Below are 19,927 nucleotides of genomic sequence, written 5' to 3'. Positions count from 1 at the left end.
AATACAAGTGAAACGCAAACTCAAAGTGATTCATCCGTTTTTAAATTATGCTCTGTTCCAAAGTACAAGAAGACTGATTATGAGTGGATATTACATTAGGCACAAAGTTAAACGAGGCTATTGGCTACCACCCAGCGATTCCAAAAACAGTGTATATACTTATGGATACTTTACAAGAGTACATTTTGGGCTTGCCTGAGGAGTTGAGAGAAAGGATTTATCGAGAGTTGGTGAAAATACAAGTGAAACGTAAAGAACAATTGCATCCGTTACGTCACCAGATCTTTAACCACTGGTACCTGAATGGTATAAGAGGACTGATTCGTCAGAAATTTTTTCACTGGTCAGACCTTGTTGAATACTTTCAGTATATGAATGATGATGGGCTAGACGTTCGTAATTTTGGTTACTTGGAGATTCACTTACTGCAACGTATTGAGGAAGACGAGTTAAAGGATTACCAACATTTGTTACATGGAATCTGCTTAGAAAAAGACGAAACATCTAGACAAACTCTGGCGTTTCAGTTACAGTATGTAACATTTAAATTCCCTACTGGAGAACGAACGTGTTTGGTTAGAAATTACCTTTATTGCTTCCGAAACAAAGACACTATAAAATCAAGTTGCCATGCCACGGATTATGTCACATATCATTCAACAGATTCCGTGGAAGGAACTCAATGACCATATTCAAACCGTGGATCATTACCATCAATTATTACAAGAACTGTATCCATTCAATTTTGGACGACAAGTGGTGTGTGTCTTAGTGACTTGTTTTCTGGGATTTCGTTTACCAGCCGATTCTTTGTGGACTCTTTACGATCAGTACTTACCACCTCCATGGCCTTAAATGGTCACGAAAAACTCCTTTGTTCAAAGCATTGCGTTTTCATCTGGATACTTCTCGACCTCAACAGGAAAAAAAGATTCGTCAACTTTTAGCGACCCAAGACGTGTATGACGATGTGTGTGTAGCTTGTGACTTACATGCCCATTGGACAGATGTTCGTGATTGGAAAAAGGGGGGTTTTGAGGCTTGGACCCAAGAAGTGGCCCAGTATGCACAAGAGTTGTTCAAGGAAAAAAGTTACTTTTCAACCCGTGTTAGTGACGGTGCCAGAAGAACCCGTCACCGAGAACAACCACTCGCTTCAGGACAGGACTGTCATGGACATGCCTGAAAGGTCATTCCGGGAGGACACTTGTGTGACAATACCTCATGTAGAAACTGTAAGAACATTACACACTGTCCCTAGGACATCTTGGTTAACCAAAACATGTTGTACAGACACTTGTTTATATTCCACTTTGATCACTTTGCTGTGTTTTATATTCCTGTACATCACTATTTGGGTTGTATGTATTTTTGTCTTTCGTGTTCATATTTGAAACATTCAATAAACGTGTTCTGAAAAAGTATATAAACTCTTGTCTTGTTTGTTTTTTCGTGTCACAAGTGACATTTCTCATACCATGGCTACCTCTGCTGTCTCTGCTCCCTCTTCCTCTACTGTCAAAGTCATCGACGAACACTTAGATCGTGCCAGTTGGGAGGCTTTGTATCTTCGCCATCCCTTTAACATGCTCATTGCTGGACCTAGCGGTTCGGGCAAAACCGAATTCGTCAAACGTTTGATCGAACATAAACATCATTTGATCGATCGGCCCCCTCAACGGATCGTGTGGTGTTACAAAGAGTGGCAATCGGCGTACAACCTCTTGCGAGAAAGTCAAGGCGATTCCATCGTGTTTGTGGAAGGCATTCCTAAAGAAGACGATGGCATCGTCTCTGACTCCCGTCTAACCCATTTGGTCATTTTCGACGACATGTTAGGAGAAGACGAAGAAGAAATTAAATTGTGGTTCACGCGCAAAGGGCATCACCGTAATGCCAGTGTCGTTTACATCACCCAAAATTTGTTTCAACAAAGTAAAGCCCATCGCACCATCAGTCTCAATGCACATTACGTGGTCTTGTTTAAAAGCCCTCGAGATAAATCGCAAGTGCAAGTCTTAGCCAAACAGTTAGGAACGCCTTGGCTGACTCAGGCGTACGACGATGCCACTCAAACTCCACACGCCTATTTACTCGTCGATTTGAAACCTACGACCCCCGAGGATTTGCGATTTCGTACCCACTTGTTTCACCACTGGTGCCAAGACGGAGGACCTGTCCTGTACACGTCTCCGTCCTCGACTTCATTTCACTCCTCCCATGAAAAAAATCTATAAAAACCTCGGACCCTTTTTCGTCTGTCTCACACAGTGTGAACATGACGTCCCTTCAGTCACATCTTCCCGTCAAATTGATTCGTGCCTTGTATGGCATCAGCCGAGAAAAAGATCCACAAACACGAGCCCGTGTCTTAGAAGCTAGTCTCAAAGAAGTCTTACGATGGTTCACGGTGACGGCACGTCAATTACTCCAAGGAATCATTCAGATTCCTCATCAAACCCAACGCTTTTTCGATCGAAACAAAGTCGCTTTGGTCCAACTGGCTGATCCCCGCATCGACACTCAAACCAAAAAACAAATCATTTTGAAACCTGGAGGGAGCGGTACTCTAGGAGGGGTCATCATTCGCTCACTCTTAAGATGGGATCCTAATGCCCCCAAAGTTATCCCCAAGACAAAAGTTCAACGAAGCCCCAAGAAGAAAAAGAAAAAGACCAAGTCCCCAAGAAGAATAACTTCTCCAGTGGCAGGACCCTCCTCTTACCAGACACCACCACCATCACCCCGGAAAAAGAAAAGAAGCCCCAAGAAAAAGAAACAGAGAAAAAGTCCTCAAAAAAAGAAAAGTCCACAGAAGAAAACTAGTCGCAAGAGAGGCACTTCAGCCAGGACGCAACCTTACACTCGCAAGCCACGACCTGCCACAACGTCTCCGGTAGCCTCACGTTTGTCCACTTCTCCGTTGATGTCACCAGGAACTGAAGAGTACTTGGAGACGTTGATCACACCAAGAACTTCTCCGTTGATGACCCCCAAAAGAGCTTCCCCAGTGGCAGGACCTTCCCATTTAGCAGCAGTGGCTGCTGCTCACAAAGTACCTTCTCCCAAAATCAAAGTTCAAGAAAGATCGGGCATGTTACAAAGTTTACTGGATTTGTCCAAGCAAGAACTGGCTCGATTTAGTCCGTTACGTACCCCTGCACGACGTGTCATGCCTGTCCTCAAACTGATAAAACGTAAAGACAATCAGTGGCGACGCGTTCCAGTATAAAAAAGGTCTGTGACCGAGTAGGGTATCAGTGTTTTTAGGTGCTCCTAAAGACTCAAAGATGTCACCCTCCAGAAAACCCCAAGGAAAGAAAAGGAAAGGACTACCACCACGTTTAGCCAAACATGGGGACCTGTTATCTGTCCTGTCCAAAGCTTCTCCACCCCTACGAAAAAAACTCATTCAAACGGCCTCCAAAGAGGTCATCGATACCGTGTGCGAATGTTGTTTGAACGTTTTGAAAGGCACTATCCCTTTGTCCAAACACCAGAAACAATGCTTAGGCAAACATCGTCACGTTCTTCGGAAAATGGTTCAAAAGAAAATTCCCATTCGTCAAAAAAAGAAGATGTTGGTCCAACGTGGAGGCATTTTACCTCTCTTGTTAGGCCCCATACTGAAAGGAGTCTTGGGAACCATGTTGGGAGGACTGGTGGGAGCAAGATAAAAAGGCCTTCGGAAGTCCCAAGATCTCAGAATTCACCCCTGACAACCCCATGGAAGGACGAAAACTAGCTTTAGTGCCTTACAAACGATGGATGGAATACCATCGGTGGCAAGAACAACGCACCCCGTTTTTACCTCCCAATCCCAATTTGAGCGAGATGTCCCAGTTACAACACGAATTGCAATCCTTGCTGGATCGCCAAGATTTGTCCGAAACAGAAAAATCGCAAAAGTACGGTCAACTCTTACAAAGACTGCAACTCTTTCACCAGAAAGCTTTAGACGAAACAGCTCTACCCACTTTGAAAGATTTTAAGACCTTGATGAAAAGTCCAGCACCATCACCAGTACCAGTACCAGTACCAGTACCAGTGGTCAAGACAGAAAAAGGAAAAGAAGAAGAAGAAGGATTTCAAACTCCACCCGAAAAAGTACGCAAGTTAACAACACCACCTACCTCCAGAATTGGATGGATTAAAAAGATGATGGCCACCCCTTCTTCCTCACAAGAGAAAAAGAAAGTGAAGACAGAAGTGAAGACAGAAGTGAAACAAGAACCGATATCCCCTGCTCAGACATCCTCCTCCTCTTCGACACCTATTGCTGGCCGCACACGCAAAGCCTTGCAATCCAAGAAAATACCCCAAGAGAAAAAGAGTAGCCTCTTCCAAGAGTGGGTGCCTTATTAAGACACCAATCCACACAAAAAATGGAAAAAGTCTTAGCTAGCATTTACTACGATCCCTCCCATCCTGCAGGTTACGCAGGAGTTCAAAAATTGTATCGTGCTGCCAAAACGCGACTGAAAAGTCTCCGTTTACCTCAAGTGCAACGATGGTTACAAGAACAAGCTACCTACACTTTACACAAACCCATTCGACGCAAGTTTGCCAGAAGTCGCACCCGAGTGGAAGGTATCGATCATCAATGGCAAGCCGATTTAGCCGATGTCTCTCATTTGGCCAGCTACAATCGTGGTTACAAATATTTGTTTTGTGTCATTGACGTCTTTTCCAAATTTGCCTGGGTCGTACCCTTGACTTCCAAATCCAGCAGCGAGTTAGTGCGAGCCCTGCAACGGGTGTTGAAACAAAGCGGTCGTCGCCCTCTTCGATGGCAAACGGACAAAGGCACCGAATTTCTGAATCAAGCTTTCCAAAAAGAATTAAAGAAACGTGACATTCATTTTTTTACCACCGAGAATCCCGAAACCAAAGCCAGCATCGTGGAACGTTTTCAACGCACTTTGAAAGAACGCATGTGGAAATATTTTACGCATCACCACACTCTGAAGTACATCGACATCTTACCGCACCTGGTGCAAGCGTACAACCAATCTTACCATCGAAGCATCGGACGTGCCCCGCAAGACGTGACTCCCGACAACGAAGTGCTGGTGTTTGAGCGCCTGTTTGGTACGTCCCCGACGAGGGCTGTCCCTAAGAAAAGTGGAGAGTTGGCCGTAGGAGATTGGGTGCGCATTGGCAAAACCAAACGCACTTTCGACAAAGGTTACTTACCTAACTGGACGACCGAATTGTTTCGCGTCACTGGACGAGTGCATGGCCGTCATCCTGCCGTCTATAAATTGGAAGACATGAACGGAGAAGTACTCAAAGGAACGTTTTATTTGCCCGAGTTACAACGTGTCACCAAAAAAGAAGACGACGTGTACGACATCGAAAGCATTCTCGAACGCAGAACCCGTAAAGTGGGCAAACGACGTGTCAAAGAAGTCAAAGTACGTTGGAAAGGATATCCACCCAGTTTCGATTCTTGGATCGACGCTTCGCAAGTCATCGACTATAAAAAGAAGAAGTGACCATCATGCCCTTTCACACATCAGACGCAGCTACGTCGACCAGTCCTTCTTCCCCTAGTTCTTCTGTGCAAGATTTACAAAAACAACCCTTGTGGGTGTGGTGTGGAGAACGTGTGCCTAAAACGCAAATCGTCTTTTTCTGCCAAATCTTCGTGGTGTATTGTGTCATCGGAGCAGCCATCGCCAATTTGAGTTTGCAACAAGGAGACAAACAATTGTGGACCATTTTATTGAGCAGTTGCATCGGTTACCTACTTCCCAATCCCTCCCTGAAATTCTCCTCGAACGGGAACGTTGTGTCCAGTGCCAGTGCCAGTCACCACTCCAACCACAATCAGAACCCCATTTTGGGCGGAGACACGCCTCTGACGTCCAGTAATATCCCCTCGGACAGCCACAGAACTCTGGAATTATGAGTCACCAAAACCAATTTTACTTAACCTTACCCAGTGACAGTTCCATGGAGGTGTTTCCCAACAACACGTTGTGCTGTTACACAGCCAAATTACCTCAAGCCATCCCCTTAGATCACGAAGCCCATTGGGAAGTGGCTTTAGTAGAAATGATTCACCCGACCCAAGTCCTCAATGTCATTGCCCAGCAAAATACTTTTACGGTGGAAGTTCATGACGAGCCATTGCAAGAGTACTTGGATAAGAATGTCAAATATGACAATAAAACCTATGATGAGAAACTTAAAACGTGGACCTACAACTTTGTGATTCCCCCAGGCTATTATTTCAGTGGTCATCATTTGGTCAGCGCCATAGCCTCCAAGTTTAATGGTGTGTTTGGGGAAGTTTTTAAGAAGGACAATTTCAGGAACAAAAGTGTCACCATGGAGTACCACAAAGTAGCTCGTCGCTTCTTGATGAAATTTGAGCGAAGTAAAATCGTGTCCATTATATTTTGTTCCGAATTGTATGACATGTTGGGCGGGGACACGGAGCTGAGGAAGAACTTAGAACGAAAAACATCACCCGAATTACCAGTCATTTTCGACAACGTGACTTTTGGCCAGTATTTTCGTACCCCGGTAGAACTGAACCAAGGACTGAATTTGATGTTCGTGTACTCCGATGTGGTGGAATACAACGTGGTGGGACACACCTCCGTACCGTTACTGCGTGTCATTCCTTTCAAAGTAGATTCTGCCACAAACGCTGACGAGGAAGGTGGAAACACTTATCACGTCCACCGCGAATTTGTCCATCCTCACTATTTGCCGGTCACTAAGTCGTATTTGGACACGGTCAACATTACTATAAAAGGAGATTTGGGACAAAATATTCCATTCACTAACAAAGGAAAAGTCACGGTGAAACTCCATTTTCGAAAACGGTTCTCTCACGACTCGTAAGTAAGTCATGTATCCAGTGTACCAAGGGGTGGCTCGACAGCGAGGACACGGTTTAGGAGACATGTTAAAATCGGCCTTTCGTTCGGTGGCCCCAGTGTTGAAACCGATGGTGACACGAGGATTGCACGCCTTGAAAGATGCGGCACTGACACAAGGCAAAGAATTTCTCCAAAATGTCATCATCGACAAACAGAACCCTAAAGAAGCCTTCATGAGGGCAGGCAAAAATGTCTTGCTGCAAACGGGCAAAGACATTTTAGGCCGACGAGACACACCTATAAATGCCCTGCACGCTACCGAGTCAAGCATTCAGCAAGGACAAGGCAGAAAGAGACGAAGAAGAAGAAAACACCCTTTCACCAGACTTCAAGCGAGAAAGGCCAAGAAAAGAAGAACCGTTCGAGACTTAGACGTTTTCGATTATTGAAACACAGCAACAACAAAAAATGATGCACCGAGAGTCTTGCGCTTGTTCCAAGACGGAACTGGATCTGTTTGCCATGCCCCCCACCATGATGACCATGCAAGAATCCCAATGGGTGGAATTTCATCCCGTCTCCTCATTGACAGCCTCAGCTCCCATCGAGTTTGAAATCAAAGGACAGCCCGAAGATTACATCGATCTGAATAGCAGTTACTTGTACTTGAAAGTCCAAGTTCTAGATAAGGATGATGGTGCAGTAGAAGACACTGAGAATATAGCTCCCGTCAACAATTTCATGCATTCCTTGTTCAGCTCAGTGGACTTGTACTTGAATAACAAACTAGTCAGCAGTAGCATGGATACTTACCCTTACCGTGCCTACCTGGAAAATCTCTTGACGTACGGAATAGATGCCAAGGATACTCATCTCAATGCTTGTGTGCTGTGGGAACCTGACGAAGCGCACGAGTTCAACACATTAAAAAAAGACAATGACGGCTTTGAGGAAAGACAAAAGAAAATCCTAGGTGGAAAGAGTTTAGAACTGATGGATCGTTTGCATTTGGACATGTGGTTGCAAGAGAAATATTTGCTGAACGGTGTCAATGTGCGCCTGAGACTGAATCGCAGCAGTGCCGCTTTCCATTTGTTGGCTGATGGTGATGCTACTAAAGGTGGCAATCCTAAAAGCACAATCCTACAAGCCAGACTCTACGTACGGCGCGTGGAAGTGTTACCCAAAGTGGCAAACGACATCAGTCAGACGTTGAGCAGAACAACCGCCAAGTATCCCATCCGACGCGTGGAAGTGAAAACGTTCACCATTTCTGCTGGACTGCAATCCATAACCGAAGATCATCTGTTTCAAGGACAGTTACCCAAGCGTTTGATCCTTGGTATGGCCTCGAATGCAGCCTTCAACGGAGCCTTCAATCAAAATCCTTTCAACTTTCAACACTTCGACGTAAAGAAAATCGAAGTCAGTCGTGATGGCAAGACCTTGTGTTCCGACCTTTCGAACCTGACTTTGCCAAGAACAATTACTTGAGATCGTACTTGTCCCTGTACGAAGCCACCGGACAGTTAGGAACCAACACCACTCACGGCATTACGTACAACGATTATGACGGAGGCTATGCTTTGTGGGCTTTCGATTTCACTCCAGACCAAGGCAGCGACGAGGGACATTTCCACCCTATAAAATCTGGCCAGATTCGTGTGGAACTTCAGTTTGCAAATCCTCTGACAGAGACAGTGAACGTCATCCTGTATGCAGAATTCGATAATACGATAGAAATCAACAGTTTGAGAGAAGTCATTCTAGATTATTAGAAAGCCATGGAAGACTGTTCTCCCTCTTTACCTAGTGGAGAAACTTTGGAGACGGAATGTGAGGAGATCGTGGAAGAAGGATCCCAAGACAAAGACGAAGAAGTTGTCATGATGAAGTCAAGATGGCCAGAACAAGAAGCCCATTTAGTCTCCTGTTTTGCCAAACACTTGGTCGACAAAATGACGGAATTGATCAAGAAAAATTGCTATGGATGTCAAAACGATCATCCCAGTCAAATTCAACACGATAAATGCCTAATGTTGAGTCAAGAAGAAAAATTGGACGAGTATCTGGACGAAGCTTGGAGTCTCATCTCGAACGAAGACGTGTTGCACCAGTGGTATAAAGACTTGCGTGAACATTCTTGTCCAGCATTAACCACTCAAGAGATCCATCGTATCGAAGCTCTCCTGAATCAGAGTGAGGAAAAAAAACGAATAACCGTTTATTCGTCAGACATTTTCAAGCAAAAAGTCAGGATCGAATTGACGACGTATTATTACCTGTGAAGAAGAAGAAAACAAACACAAAACAATGGATACCTGGGAACTTTATTACCTTTTGAACCACAGTTCGTATACGGCTTCTTGGAATCCTGTCGTCTGTGCTAAAGATGAACTCCCTCATCGCAAACCTAAAGACCATCAAGCTTACGTGATCAACACGGACGATAGTCATCTCCCAGGAACCCACTGGGTAGCCGTCTACTTTCCTCAAGAAGGCTATGTGGAATATTTCGATTCGTATGGATTGCCCCCTTTGGAAGACGATATCATTGACTTTATGAGAAGAAATGCTCAAACCACCCGATTCAATAACGTGAAATTACAAGGCACAGATTCCTTGGTGTGTGGACAGTACTGTGTGTATTTTCTGCATCATCGCAGCCTGGGCTATTCCTTAGAACATTTAGTGACTCATTTCGATCCTCGTTCTTCTGCTAGAAACGATGTGAAAGTAGATCGATGGTTTTGTGACCATTATGCTTATCTTTTGTCTCAAGCTAGGAAACGTAGTGTCCATCAATGGCCTAATGATTTCCAACAGTGGAAATCACAATTTCATTCACAACGTTGTCAGCCTTGTTTAAAGTAGATTGTATTTGAAGAAAAAAATGTTTGTAATTAGAAAAAAAATTGTTTGATGTTATAATGTTGGATTATTGTTAGAGTTGTTGTTAGTTAGTGTTAAGTGATTTTTGAATAAAAAATGTTGTGTTTTGAAAAAAAATGCCTTTGTGGTTTGTTTAGCTATAAGAATATTGGATTGATGCTCTTTCATTTCTTACTATCCCTCTCATGAACGTTGCGGCTCGAAAACCGTGTGGGGAATGTTTTCCTTCACGTCCGCGCTTTAATTTTAAGAACTGGGTTGTTCCCAGTCTAACCATCCATTGTCGACTCATCCTCCTAAGAAGATGTGCTCCAAACTAGCTAAGCTCAACGAAGCCTACGTGAATTTGCATAGGGTCAGACACAGTTTGATACCAAAGCCAGAAGAAATAGAGAATGTGAGAATGTTAAAAATCACTGAAGACCTGATAGAAGAGCTCTTCAGAGAAGAAATGAACAAGGAGAAAGAAGAATGGACAGAGAAGTACAGACTTCAGAGACAGCAGCAACAGCAGCAACAACAACAGCAGCAGCAACAACCTGAAGCTGAGAGAGGCTTTGTCGATTGTCGTATCGACACCAAAGAATTCTTCTTCTCTTTCCGAAGAAGCAGACCTATTGCCAGAAAGTCTATCCTCAGAGGACATCGCATTCTTAGAAACTAAAAAAAGAATGCCATAGCAAAACAAAAAACAGCCCTTTTCAGGGCTACCCAATACTCTAGAAAAGAAATAACTATTAATTTGCCAATGTGTGTAGGTAGAGTAGTGTGAAAATAAACACTAACTCTTTCTTAAAAATTTTGAGGGTATGTGTTTGTGTGATTGTGATTGTAAGTGATAAAGTAGGTTGGTGTGGATAGTAGATTAAAATGATGTTAGTTTGTTTTTTTGGGCTGCTTGAGGTGTATATTTGGGGTTAGATTGGATTGCTTTGAGTATGTGGATAGTCTATTGAAGTGATGGGTAGCATAAAAAAGTGAGCGAGTGTTTCTTTTAGGTCCGCGCGTTGTTCTGGTTAATGATCTAGGTAAGATGAATTTTATGTTTTTAGGGGGATGTTTTCCTTCACGTTCGCGCTTTCAGTATAAATTGAAACTCGTTCGGCAGTCCAGCTACCCTTGTTGATTGATCAACACAGCCAGAAGAATGACTAGCAGAATAGTGAAACTGTTAGAACTCCAGATGCACCTGGAATATGCCAGGCGGATAGTAAATGAACTATCAGCGGAGGCTATCGTAGAAGAAGCAAGAATAAAGAAGGAAGAAGAGGAGAGAAGACAGAGGGAAGAGGAGGAAAAGAAAAGAGAAGAGAGGATGTCGTTTAATATTCCTGAAACAGAGGATTGGGGTGCTGAAGCGAATCATCCTCCCTCTGCGCTCCCCAGAAGAAAGGTGAAAGAAGACTGGGGAAGAAGATGCGTGTGCGGCGCCAGGCCAGGAAGGTGCAACCATTAGATAGGTGCATCTGGAGTTTAAAAAAACAGCCCTTTTCAGGGCTACCCAATACTCTAGAAAAGAAATAACTATTAATTTGCCAATGTGTGTAGGTAGAGTAGTGTAAAAATAAACACTAACTCTTTTTTATGATAGTGTGAGGGTATGAGTTTGTGTGTTGGTGTGTTAGTAAGAGCTAAGGTATGTTTGTGTGAATAGTAGATTATGGGTTTTTTAGCAAATGTGGAGAGTATAGTTAGGGTTATATTATATGAAATGAGAAAGTAGGGGGATGTTTTCCTTCACGTACGCGCGATGTTGGGTCATAATCTAGGTAAGATCCATTTTATGTTTCAGGGGGATGTTTTCCTTCACGTTCGCGCTTTTCGTATAAGAACCCACAGTATTAGTTGTTCAAACCATTCTGCAAAGAATACAAATAAGATGGCGTCAAACCACCTTAACAAAATGGAAAAATTGCAAAACGTCATGGACAATTTAGGAATGTTTGAGCAAATGTTGGTTAACCTAAACGAGGATCACTACTCATATAGTCCCCATAGAGTGAAGATGGAGATAAACAATTTACGAAAAATGAAGGTAATCATTAGTGATCTGTTGAAAGAAATCAAGGAGGAAAAGGAGGATGAAGAGGAAAGGATAAGGATGAGAGAATGGAATGAAAAAATTGAAAAAGAAGAAGAAAATGAAAAGAGGAAGAAAGAAGAGGAGGAAGAGAAGAAGAAAGAAGAGGAGAAGAAAGAAGAGGAGAAGAAAAAAAAGAAAGAGAAGAAGAGTGTAGGAGATAAAATAAGAACTTGGTGGAGGAAAAGAAGAAATTAGAAGAAGAAAACCCAAAGGCCCTTTTCAGGGCCAGCCATATTTCTCGAAAAGAGATAGCCTTTCCATTGCCTACCCCTTTTTTTAAAAAATTTTTTTTTAAAATTTAAAAAAAATCCCATGTTAAATTCCCCTTGTACGTAGAGTGACCCACGATTTATTCCCATGTTAAATTCCCCTTGTACGTAGATTGACCCACGATTTTTCGCCATGTTAAATTTCCATTGTACGTAGATTGACCCAGGGGTCCCTGTAATGCTAATTCCCATTGTACGTAGGGTGCCCCCCTTCACTACTTATATAAATACATACATACATACATACATACATACAACCATGCATGCATGCATGTATGCAATCATGCACGCTCGAGCGCACGGACGCAAGCACTTATTCAGACACACACATACATGCATACATACATACATACATACATACATACATACATACATACATACATACCTACATACATGCATGCATGCATGCATTCATTCTTGAACGCACGTACGCACGCACGCACGCACTGGAACACACAACTCACACATACATACGTACATACATATGTACATACATAGCTACATATTTACATACATGCGATCATGGGCCCACACACGCACGCACACACACACACACACGCATACATACGTACATACATACATACATACATACATACATTCATACATACCTACATACATAGATACATACCTACATACATGCATGCATGCATGCATTCATTCTTGAACGCACGCACGCACGCACGCACGCACTGGAACACACAACTCACACATACATACGTACATACATATGTGCATACATAGCTACATATTTACATACATGCGATCATGGGCCCACACACGCACGCACGCACACACACACACGCATACATACGTACATACATACATACATACATACATACATACATACATACATACATACATACAAACATACATACATACATACATACATACATACATACATACATACATACATACATACCTTCATACATAGATACATATCTACATACATGCATGCATTGATTCAAGCTCTGGTGAATTATGGACGTCCGTAAGATAAAAGAGAAGTGCTTTTCATCCAGTGTTGAAATTCTGCTGTGTGAACACTTTGACAACAGAATGGCATGTGTATCATAGTTTTATATAAACTAAGCTCGAAGGAAATTCGATGAAATTCAGTTTTCCTTTCATACTTCTTTTCGCGCCGTTTTCATGTATCAGGCTATGAAAGGGTGTGTCGTTATCGTGTATTTTCTGGTGAATCTTATGTGGTGTTGGAAATATGTTGAGAGACATGTGCTGTTGGAGACATGTTGTGAGGATACATAAATTCCGCTTGTTGCTATTGTGGCATAAATAATATTTATTTTAATAAATAATCGCATTCTCATGATTTTGTGACTCGAGTACTCGATTCCGTGATCATTGCATTTTGATTAACTTGCACACAGTTTTGTTTAAATTTGCTGTGCATAACTGATGTGAATTATATGTGAATAATATTTATATTCTGGACTAAATTTATATTTTATATTTTATATTTTGTGGATTTCAATTTCTTGGATTATTCTGAAGGATCTTCTTGGATCAATGGACGCAGCGGGTGAGTGTGACACTCCATTTAATCATGTAACGTGTAAAAAAAAAAAAATGCATATTTGTCTTGGTCGTCAACAATGTGCAAAGGGATGAAAAGCTAAGCATAGTATTCTAGTTTTCATGTGTAATATATGATGTTATAAATGGCAGAGATATCCTGATAGATGTATGTATATATATATATATATATACACTTAAGTGCTCTTTTATGTTGTGTGTGATTGTTATTGCGAAAAAAAGGAGTTGAAATTCGTACACGATCTGTGATTCGTACATGTACTGATTTAGTGCTCATAATTACTATATATGACGATATGCCATATACATGTCAGAGATTTGCCATCTACAGTCAGATTCTAGATAAGATCTAAATTCACATTGGGGCATTCGGATCATGATGTTGGAAACATGATGTGTGGGTAATGTCAAATACATTAAGTATCGTTGTTAAAGACTATATGTATTTTGTGAGATGCTTTTGTGAACTGTTGTTCACGTTAACTCACGTTAACTCATTCCAGTGTAAATGTGTACTCAGTCCTAGTGCCAGTAGTTATTTCCTTATATGTGTTATATATTTAGTTTTTTAGTGAGTAGATAGTGAGTAGATAGTGAGCAAATCACATATGTACGAATTCAAAATATTATGGTAGCGGATGCGTTAGCTTTGGTACCGTTACCATGTGTTAATTCTGAGCTAAGTTCTGAGTTAGACCAAATATCATTCATCATTCGAACAATGAGAACAATTTCAGTTAAGTGATGCACAAGAGGTAACAGAACATACAACTGTTACATATCTGTCCTAGCAGAAGAGGGCTCACATTCGTTAGTGCAAGTGCGAGCGATATATAACAGGTATTAACCTATTTATCAATTGTATACGGACTTCACTATAAACCGTTGAACATGGATGACAACCTAGAAATAGATGAGCGTTACAGTGGTGATGAAAGGTCCGGTTTAGAAGAAGACTTAATAGCAACCCAGACCGAAAAAAATATATACCTTCAAATTGATTCGAAATTTGGAACTCTGGACAGAGATGAATTTAAAAAGAAGATGTGTTTGGAATTGGATGTACAGAGTTTAAAAGATATAAGACTATCACTTCACGACCTGGCTAAATTGGAAAATGTCAATTACCCTGTGACGCGTATAGTTGAGAGAACAGTAAGATGTGATAGTGCTCCTCTAGAGGAGAGATTAGCTGAGGATATATTTATTCTATACCATTTCTTAACAGGAGATAACAACTTATCTGAAGTGAAAAGCCTTGCGTAGAGACAGAAGCCGAGCACGGGCACGATTGATAACAGTACATGCGTGAGTCAAGCATCTAAAAGAAAAGGATCTAACAAACAGTCTCAGCGATCTGAACCAAAACCAGAACAGGTGATAACGTTATCAGATCACAATTCAGTATCTTCACTATCAAATGATAAAAATGACAGTTCAATAACAACAGAGAACTTATACAAGATAATAGACCTAAAACATTTTATACAAAGCAGTATTCAACAAATGAAAGATGACATTAGAAATGAATTGAAAACTGAGCTTGACAAGATACGTAAAGAACTGCTCAGTAGAGATGTTAACTCGACTAGGTTACAATCAGAATTAGGAAGATGCAAAGAGGAAGAGAAGAAGTTATCACAAGACAACCTGGCCTTGAGAATCTCACTCAGGGAGAAGAATAACCAGCTGGAAACTATAAATGCTCACCAGCTGTTTCTACACCAATTGCTCGGTGATAAAGTATATAACAAGGCTAAAGAAAATGTAACTTCAAAATGTGAGGCAGAAACTCAGACATTACTAGCTGATATAGTGCGTATGGGCAATCATTCAAATGAAACACAAACGGAAAAGAGGGCTAAAGCGATAAATGCTCTGGACTCTGATTATATCAAACGGCGGAAGCATTTATCGGATCAAACGGAATATACGGCCAAGTCAACTGACTCAAGGGAAGGAGTGGCGTCGACACTGTCCACCATACTCAATACCTCCAACGAAGAACCTACATTAGTTAAAGATAACGATGTACGTGATTATCTCCAAGATCAGAAATACTCGGCACGAGTACACACAAGGAACAACGATAGGGAGAGAAGGTCACCATTAGCAAACAATCCGGGCACCTCATTGAAGGACACTGATAAAGTAAACAAACCGATTGAAGTTATCACAACCAACAGAAACTACAGACCACATAAACGAATGAGGAACTCTTATGAACGTCGAGTTATAATGTCAAGAATACCAGTTGATAGAACAAGAGAGGAGATGAGAACCTGTATTAAAAAACACGCTAAAATTAAAGGGGTAGAAGTAATTGACTCTCAGATATTAAAGCATTGGCGAGTAAAAGGAGGAAAGGACACTTTTACTGTTTTAATCACGGTAGATAAGTTAGACTTTGAGAAAGTTTTAGAGGAAGGTTTTTGGCCAAATTTTGTATGGGCAAGAGAATGGTATGAGGATTATGGTGATAAGGACACCCAGCAGTACTGGCGTAAATAAATAAAGGAGTAGTAAGTAAAATACATATATTATGGTAAATTGCTATATAGTCTTTGCAATACTTGTGTTGAAAATCTATTTATCGTTAATGCAACTAATGTCTAGTCATACATTTCGTTTGTTGACGTGGAACGTAAAAGGAGTCATGTACGGGTCACCTTACTTGTATTCTTTGCTAAATGAGGTAGATGTTGCTGTACTTACTGAGCATTGGCTTCTTCCGGAGCAGCTCAATTTCCTAGATAATATACATCCAGATTTTAAATCATTCGCACGCTCTGACAAAAGACTAGCAGTAAATTTCGAAGAAAGACTAAGGCATACGGGGTTCGGGGGAATAGGAATCCTTTATAGGAAATCACTCCGCGTTAATCCCTTGTCGAGCGCTGGCAGTGACAGAGTTTTAGGGATAGAGGTAAAATGTAATGATAGACTTAAATATTTTATATTCGGGGCACTTTTGCCATCAACTAATTTTCCTATTGCAAGTTACTCCGAAACAATAGAAGAACTAAAAGATTAGTTTGATATTTTCTGCAAAGAAGGCATTCCCGTACTTGCCGGAGACTTCAATGGTCAGCTAAGTTCACTGTTTAGCTCCAAAGCAAATTGTTTAACATCAAACGCTAGAGGCACTATTCTGGAAAAGTTTCTGAGCGATAGACATTTAATATCTGTTAATAGTCAATCCATTTGTGAAGGGCCAGATTTTACTTTTTTCTCAACCGATGGCAAATCAAAATCTTTGATAGACCATATACTATTGCAAAAAAGTAAATTCGATTTAGTGGTTAAGGCAGAAATAATAGATGATCATCCTTTGAACATTTCAGATCATCTTCCTGTAAAAATAGAGTTGGTCACACCTTTAGTACATAAGGCAACAATGGCTGACGAGCATATCATTCATTCCATAAATTGGAAGAAAGCCTCAGCAGAACAAATGAATAGATATAAGGAAGCAACACGCAACGAATTGTTAGCGCAAATGCATAAAGCAGAATTAGCGACGAATGTCGATATTGAAATTATTATTCAAGACACAGTAAAGATTTTACATGAAGCAGCATCTAGGTTTCTCCCCATAAAGAGGTTTTTCCCATACGCTAACCCCTATTGGAAACTATTAAACGTAAAAAAGTTTCACACGGAAATGCGGCTGAAACGCAGGGTATGGATTTCTAATGGTAGGCCAAGAGGTTGGGAATATATATCATATGCGAACTATAAGAAAGCGAAGAAATTGTTTGCAAAAGAATTATTGAAAGCTAAAGAAATATACGATAGAGAACAATTTAGTGAGCTTGAAAAGGCTGCAGAGCTCGATATTTCTACTTTCTATAAGTTTATACGGAATAAAAGAAATAAACGCGATTACATTCACGAAATCGAATCAAACGGAAAAATTGTACGCGATCACGACTCTATTAGAGAGTTATGGGCAAATCATTTCTCCAGTTTATCACTGCCTGACAATACTTATCTGTACGATGAAAATCATTACCAGATGGTCTTAGCAGAGGTCAGAAAACAAACTAAAGAAACCTATTCACACTTTGATGAACTTGTTGATAAAATCCCCACTAGAGACGAAATCAGTAGTGCAATTAGCTCTCTCAATAAAGATAAGGCATGTGGCCACGACGGTATTGTTGCTGAGCATTTACTGTTTGCGGACCCTCCAAGCAGTGTACAATTACTTGAAATTATATTCACAAAAGTGTACGAGGCCGAGAAGTACCCGTGCCACTTTAAACAAGGTTTGGTTATACCAATATTCAAAGGAGGGGGAACGAACAAATTAGATATGAATAATTACCGCGATATAACTATAATTCCAGTGCTTCAGAAAGTTCTAGAACAAATTATATATAGTAGACTACTTATATTTTCTAAACAGATTTCTTTTCCAAATCCGTTGCAACAGGGTTTTAGAAATAATTGCGGTAGTATCACTGCAGCGTTCTGTATCAAAGAATCTATATGCTACTATTTGGATAAAAATACTCCTGTCTATGCTACATTTCTTGATAATGCTAAAGCCTTCAACACAGTTTGGCATAACGGGTTATTCTACAAGTTGTACAGACTTGGCATCAAAGGGAAGACTTGGCGCATCATTAAAGATTCGTTTGAGAGAGTAACAAGCTCTGTTTTATATGCGGGCAAGCTGTCCAAACGCTTCGATATTATGCAGGGTGTAGGACAGGGCCGTATCTTGTCTGCCTGGTTCTTTCTTGTAATGATAGATGATTTGATCACGGAATTAGATCACACTTTGCGAGGTCTAAATCTTGTTGATCTCCACCTGCCTTGTGTCTTATTAGCAGATGACACAACTGTAATGTCTAACTCGCGTCATTCAATGCAACAGCTGCTAGATACAATTTCCGACTATGCGAAAAGGTGGAGATTAAGATATAATGCAGATAAAAGTTGCACCATCTTGTTTACTAACAAAAGAACGACTGGTATACCTTCTTTTATGCTCGACAAATCTCCAATTCCGGCAGTCAAAAGTAAGAAGTATGCCGGCATACCTCTAAAATACAACTTAAAACCAAACGACGCGATAAAAGAAGCATGTGATAAAGGCAAACACTTGTTAAACTCTTTATATTTTATTGGTATCAGAGATGGAGGAATGAACCCTCTAACAAGTCTGAAGATTTGGAAAAGAATTATTCTACCTTCGGTCCTATATGGATGTGAACTATGGTCAGGTATCACAAACTCAAATATAGAAGAACTTGAGTTATGCCAGAGATATGCAGCTCGACGTATGCAAGCTTTCGATAAATATTCGCCTACGGAGGCAACAAGTAGTACCTTAGGACTCTGGTCAATGGAAGCATACATAGATAGGATGAAATTGCTCCTTTTCAACCGATTATGTAAGGGCGATTGGACTTTTATCTGGAAAAAGATTTTCATTATGCGCCCATGTCAGTATCTGAACAACCCGCTAAAACAGACGGGATTTATACCTGATATTGACAAAATAACTAAGAAATATGGTATGGGAAATGTTCTTTTAGACTATGCAGAAAGTATACAAACTGAAGAAAAACTCATCTGGAATCGACATATTACTGATATTATCCAAAACCATGAAGAAACTACCTGGAGAGCAAATATGGAACTAAGGGATGATTTAATTCACTTCAGAAACATTCATTTGGACTTAAAACCAAGTAATATATGGTTTCTTGGGCGTAAATATCCATCCATGTTATGGCCTCTCTCTGAAGTAATGAAACTATATATCATGCCTGTTGGTAAAGTTATGGTATGCAAACTCTGTGGAAAAGAGACTGACGACAGAGCGAAACATCTTATTTTAGGCTGCGAAATGCTGCTTGAGGAACGAAATGTTTTCTTTGAGAGAGTGATTGACTCTTTAGAAGTGAGAGACGGGGTTAACTTATTTAATCAAGAAGACGATATATTGTTGGAGACACTTCTTGGAAGCAGGGTTGACTGCATGTCGTCTATTGACGATGACGTATCAGATAGGCTAATGTTGGTGACCGCAAACAGCATAGCTTCATTCTACAATAAAATGTGTGCCCTACTATCAACTAACATGCCCTAACATGATATTAAAAGTAAGTAGTAAATTAACATTAAATATAAACAATTAAAGGCCAAAGTCTTCTTGTCAAATCCGCAAATTTTGTTGTATGACAGCTGTTTGTGTGTGTTTATGTATTTGTTTATGTTTATTTCCATAAGATTTCTATATGGTTTTCTGTATTTATATATCTCATTTTGTAAATGCA

The sequence above is a fragment of the Sinohyriopsis cumingii genome, chromosome 14 (assembly GCF_028554795.1).
Source record: "Sinohyriopsis cumingii isolate HCF-2022 chromosome 14, ASM2855479v2, whole genome shotgun sequence".
In the NCBI taxonomy this organism is placed as follows: domain Eukaryota; kingdom Metazoa; phylum Mollusca; class Bivalvia; order Unionida; family Unionidae; genus Sinohyriopsis; species Sinohyriopsis cumingii.
The sequence above is the reverse complement of the archived record's forward strand: the minus strand, read 5'-3'. Positions refer to the sequence as shown.